The sequence below is a fragment of the Pithys albifrons genome, chromosome 2 (assembly GCF_047495875.1).
Source record: "Pithys albifrons albifrons isolate INPA30051 chromosome 2, PitAlb_v1, whole genome shotgun sequence".
NCBI classification, from domain to species: domain Eukaryota; kingdom Metazoa; phylum Chordata; class Aves; order Passeriformes; family Thamnophilidae; genus Pithys; species Pithys albifrons.
The window spans coordinates 75604860-75610933 of record NC_092459.1 but is presented as its reverse complement, the minus strand read 5'-3'; the positions used below and the strand labels follow the sequence as shown (position 1 = coordinate 75610933).

The 6074-nt window shown below is 39.7% G+C and overlaps 1 pseudogene; it reads right to left on the bottom strand.

The window, feature by feature from the left end:
• Positions 1-3912: 3912 nt before the first annotated feature.
• On the bottom strand, positions 3913-4030 carry LOC139669145 (5S ribosomal RNA; annotated as a pseudogene).
• Between the last annotated feature and the right edge of the window lie 2044 nt (positions 4031-6074).

The following is a 6074-nucleotide window of genomic DNA, read 5'->3' as shown; positions in this document are numbered from 1 at the left end:
ATTAGCTTAAGCAAGGCTATGAGCTTAACAGCTCCGTGAATATGTGTTCTTTCTAGAACAGTAAATCACAGCTTGCAGGTACTTAAAGCAAGTTACAAGAAAACATGGGTTATGATTTTTGGTCACTAACATATTTGCTCACACAGGGAACCAGTAACAATCTACAGAGATTTTCAGCTGTTGTTCGTGGGTTCACATGTGGCTCTGTAGCTCCATCACTGGTATCCAAAGACTGTTTTTGGCACCAGAGAAAGAAGGGATTGAAGGGCTTGGCCCCAGAGAGAGGGGGCTGCTGCTCTGAAGTTGTTAGTAGTCAAGAGGTGGCATTCTGCAGGTGACCACTGCTGCCACAAACAAAATTAGTTGGTTCTTCTGCTGGTATTCTTGAAAGGATGAATGGACATTGTAAATGCTGTTCAGGAGACCAACCTAAATTATCATAATAGACCCTTCTGGCCAAAAGTTCTGTGCATCACTAGGAGGTACTCCCTTTGTGTGAGGGTCGATATATGTATTATTATAACCTAGGTATTATTATATTAGTATATTAGTTATTAGTATAACCAAGTGCAGCTCATGATGTCAGCGACTCTACTCATACCGTGGATGAAAATATACTTTTAACTTTTAGAGCAATAACTCCAGCCATGTTCACATACTCTGTGTTTGCTTGAAGAAAATAAACTGTGCTATACTGTTCCTGAACATTTCTTGTAGTTGTAGCCTAGCAAGAATACTAGGGAGGCTGAAACCATACACTTTGCCCAGACAATCAAAACTTTCCTTTATATTGTGCTGGTGGTTGTACCTTCTGGAGCCCTGGTTCTCTAACAGGATGTGTGAAGGCTAGAGACAGAGTAAAGCTCCAGATCTGGAACTGAAGCTCCCCCAGTGTGAGAAGTGCTGGTATTGGTTATTCTCTGTGTTTAGCCGCTTTTTAATTTGCAAGACATTTCCATGTCTGGTATAACACCCTGTAAAAAGAGAGCATGCACTGACTTCTCTTGTTAAAATTCCTTTCAGTTTCTTAGGTTTTCTTTCCTCCTTTATTACTTAGGAATGGTAGAGGTCAGTGGAGCTTTGTAAAGGACCTTTTCATTAAGGTGAAACATATTAATCATGCTGCAAATCCTGCCTGCTGGCTGATGGGGTGCCTCTCTGTGCTGGTGTAGAGACCTTTCAGATCCCCAGGGCAGCTGTATGCACACGTGGGCACCTGATGTGTGGGTTATCTTGCAGGGGTGGAGAACAGCTGAGAGTTGAAAGAGCAAAAAGCAACAAAGTTCTGCCAGATGCAGAAAGTAAATGAGTAGAAGGAAACCTCAAAGTACTCATATTCTTTGTTGCTTCCTTTGTTTGTTTCTTTAGGCAAGCATGGTATCCAAGTTAACCACATTGTGGGTTTTTTTTCTTGTCCTTGACTGTATTTGTATATTTGCCCTTATTGTTAGGTTTTGTGATGTTACAGCTTCTAAGAGTGGTACCACAAATCAGACATTTCTGCTCAAAGCTGTAAATCTCCAAACGAGACAAGCAAGTTATGTTTCTTTCCTAAAAGTTAAAAATGTCCTTACTTGCTCCTAGGGTCCTGTATGGACTGCTATTCTGGTTAAATTCAAGAGCTTAGTTCCGGAGTCTTTGCTCCATGAGGGAGATCAGGCTTCTTTCTTTGAGAGCTTGGCCCTGACCTGAATAACAAAGGAACTGAAATAAGGGCAGGGTGAGGCTAGAGAAGGTTTGCTCACTGATGTAGCTCATTAGAGGACTTCGCTGCCTTGCTACTAAGCCTTTTGGTTCTGCCAAGTTTCATGACAAGAGCTGCACGAGTAACAATGGAAAAGTAGGTCAGAAGTAGATCTTGTAAATCTACTCAAAGGGCCAAGAGCACAGTTTATGTAGAAGAAGAAAAGAGAAAGGTAAAAAGAAAGATTTTAGGAGAGGACAAGGACAGGAAGGCCAGAAGTTTAGGTGGCAGTTCTTAAGTGAACCCTGATGTGTAATTATACATCTGATTACAGATTGCTTTCTAATAGTGTCTGAAAAGTTCTTCAGTTTCTTCTGCAGGGCTTTCATTAGCGCTTCAGAATCTGTTCTTCTGTAATTGCTGTTAGCCATAAGGCCAGCCTGCCTGTGCTTCCCTGCTGGGATTTTGACTATACAGTGGGTGAGCAATTTGCTGGCCTGCTGTACACACATTTCAAGTGTGTAGCTGCACCCCTACTGAGACTCAGGGTAAAGCAACAGCAGAAAAACAAGGGCTTTTGCAGGATGGACAGTTTCCTTTGAAATGTGGTAGGCATGTGATTTCTTTAAAGGGAAGAAAAAAAAATCAATAAAAGGAGTTTTTTAGGTTGGGAAAAAAACCATCCCTGGTGATGTCACTGGAAGTGAACTTCAAAACTCATCTCAGTTTGGGCAATAAACACAGGTTATCCAGCTCACACACAGCATACACCTCCATTTTTCATTCAGCTGAATTTGCCATGCTGGCAAAATGTCTTATATATAGAAATTGTTGTGATTTTTTTCTGTTTAGGCCTAAAATCCTAAGAGGTTTCTGTAACATGGAATTTAACCTGCAACACACTGAACTGTAATCTGATTTTAAGCAAAATCTGACTAGCTTTTACCACATCCATAATTCCATCTAGCTTCCAGAAAATATTGTATATATCTACATTATATTTGTATTTCTTCTACTTTATGTTAGAACCCTTGTTGACTCTCAGGGTTTTTTCTGATCATTTTTTTTAAGTGCTTTTAACTTTTCACTTTTGTTTTCCTAGCAGTTAGAATACAAATTTATAAAGCATACTAGTGCAATACACCATTTCAGCTGAAGTGAAAGCCATTTAGTGTATGCATTTACACAGAGAAAGTGGGACTGAAAGAGAAACAGGATTTATTCTTGCAAGTGTCATCCCTTCATGTAGATATTTCCCCTTAAAAACGATTTTGCAGTTGGGGCAGCTCTCTGTGAATAAGGTATTTTCTGAATTCGGTGTGACAAGACAGGATGTTTGCCTACCCACAGTCAAACCGAGTGCAGTGCTGCCTGCTGGTTTCCCCCTATCAATAATTAATACATCAGTCAATAGGCAATGAACATTTTATAAAGACCACTTTAACAAAACAGAACAATGTCTTACTTGCATCCACCAATGAGAGACTTTTTCTCTCTTGTACACATTCTTTCATTTCCCCTCTGAAAGTTGGAAAGCTCTGCTGAGAGAACAACAGGAGACTCTTTGTTATGTTCATAACAAGAGTTTTGAAGGAATGCTCTCGTCTTAAAAAATCTAAATTTCTGCCTGAAATGTTTTACTTCTTAGTATTACAAGGACAGCACGAAACTCACTGAGAGTTTAGGATGTTTTCCAGTTAGCCTCAGGTTTTGCCTACAGCCCATCTCCTGTCCTGGTACAGGGAAGGTGCAGGCCAGTTTTAAACATAGAGTTGCAGTATGTGTGCAGGAATCACAGGTGTACAGCATTGAAGCTGATATGAAATTAAGGCTATGATTTTGTTGGTTTTTTGTTGGTTTTTTTTTTTTTTTTTTTTTTTTTTTTTTTTTTTTTTTTTAGTTTAGCTGAAAGTCTTGTGGTTACTCTTTAGGCAATTAAAGAGAACAGTGGACCTGATGTGGGCAGAAATAGTTCTCATCCACAAATTCCCGTCTCCTGCAACTGCATGCTACAGTGTGACCTGGAGGCCTCTTTGTGTGTGTGTGGCTTGGCTTCGCGAATGAAGATTTGGGAAGGGCTGTCCCCACGTGGGTGTGCCCTTCCAGCCTGCGCAGTGGATTTTAGGTGAGGCTCAGCGTGCGCAGAACTGGCCCCTCTGTTTAAGTCTGAGGTTCATCTGTCACGGCCGAGCGAGCTTGGCCAGTGCCAGTGAAGTCCTCAGGACTAGAACCTACAGCACCCGGCATTTCCCAGGAGATCTCCCATCCAAGTACTAATCCGGGGCCGACCCTGCTTAGCTTCCGAGATCTGACGGGATCGGATGTCAGGGAGACAAAGTCACAGGTATACCATGGAAAGATCAGGGAAGTTCCTTAGGAAGATCACTGAGGATTTAATAACCCACAGAGATGGAAAGGAACTATTTCTGTTTTGGGCAGTGACCACAGAAGTCCACTGTATAGAGGCCTGGAATCATTGGCTGTACGTGTTTCTGCATTGGAAGAGACCCCAGGGAGCAGCACACTGTGAGTGACCTCACACAGTTTGCAGAAACAATCAGCCTTGTGAAAATCTTCCTGCATATTCTCACTCTCACTACTACAAGTGACAAAATGCATATTTACTCTACTGACAAAATGTTCTCTACTCAGCTGAAAATTTGAAACACCAAATTTTTTTGCTTGACCACCATTTGGACTTGTATCATGGCCACAAAGGTGCTGTGTGCTCTTTCCAGATTGCTGGAGGTGTCTGACTGACCTGTCGGGTGCCTTTTGTTCACATTCCACATGCTCTTGGTGTAGAGCTGTTTATGTGTTGTTTAGTCCACTCTGAGCATTCCCAGGTGCAGTGCCAGTACCTGAGCTGAGTCACAGGTTTGTAACAACTCTCACTGGCTGAGTATCTGGACCAGCATGTGCTGCAGTGTTCTGGCAGAAAAATAAAAGTAAATGAAATCCAATCTATAATCTGCACTTTGTAACAAAGGATTTAAGTAATTTATTTCTTGGCATGTTGTGCATATTTTTGCATGCTTTTCAAATCAAATATAGCAGTTTCTGAACTACATCAGGCTCTTTTACATTTTTGTTATGCTTCATATCTTTTCCTCACATCATATTTTGAGGGCTGTGTTTTCTAAAGGAGCTACAAAGTCTTTTGATTATAATAGGTATATAATATTGAATGCAGTTTTACATAACTTAGTATTTGTACTGTACATTAACTTAATGTTCTTTATGAGTTGCAAAATTGTCTTTAATAATGCATGATGTGCCTTACTGAATCAGTTTTATTTCCAGGGAGCTCAATACTGGGTTTTAGTTAAGAAAACCTTGTGTGTCCATTCTCTTTCTCCTTCTCTATTGTAATTATTATAATAATTTCTAAGTTGTTTTCAACCAAAATTATGTGGCAGGAAAGCAAGAAGTTAAGATTTAGATAACGCAGAACTGATAAACCAGCTACTATTTTGGGGATAGGCACAAAAATATTTGGAATGCCATCAAGCAGTTGTTAAGGTCTTTTAACTCTTCTAAGCTGGGAGTTATTTGGGTAGAGAGAGAAAATATTTTTTCCCTGTAAGTGGGATGATGCATGTATCCGGATTGCTTACTGGTATAATTCAACTGTATGAGCAGAATAATAATGATCTTACTGTGTTTTCACAGGAGTATTTCTCAGTTTTCCTATATACCTGAATTTTGTCCCCCATCCCACTGCTAGTCTTTTAATTAAATTTTACTCTGAATTGATTGCATCTAGATTTTCCCATGGGGCTATAGATGTGAATTTACTTTTCTATTCCTATCTATAATGCCTGTTGTTTAAATCTTTTCTCTCTCTGTCTCTTTTTTTTTAAAGATTTGCTGATTGCAATTTGATTACCTGTTCACCTTTTTACAAATTATGTTACTCTAATTGAAGCCTAGAAATAGAAATCAAATAAATGGCTCAATTCAGAGATATTTGATTTCATATTCTGTTCGTCTCAGGATTTCATGTTGGAGTAGATGATGCTTTTTAAGACTGTGTAGAAAAAGCTAAACTAAAAAAAATAACAAAACAGAATACTTACATTTATTGAGTAGCCCTACTTAGAAACTGCAAATATGGACAGGTACTGAGTCTATTGTCATTTTCTAACGAAGACAACTGTTACCTTGGTGAAAAACAGGACTTTTAAAGTCACATTCTCAAAATAACTCATACAGAGTTTAGAGGCTTGAGTTTCATTCAAAGGCAGATTTACACCAGCCAGAGATTGCTCTTATATGGAGCGGGAAAGGGCAGGGAGGAGGGATGCTATCAGAAGGAAAAGCAAATTCACTTTGTATATGTCTCTGAGTGAATTTTGCTTGTGGGCAAATCTGACTATCTGCAGCAGAA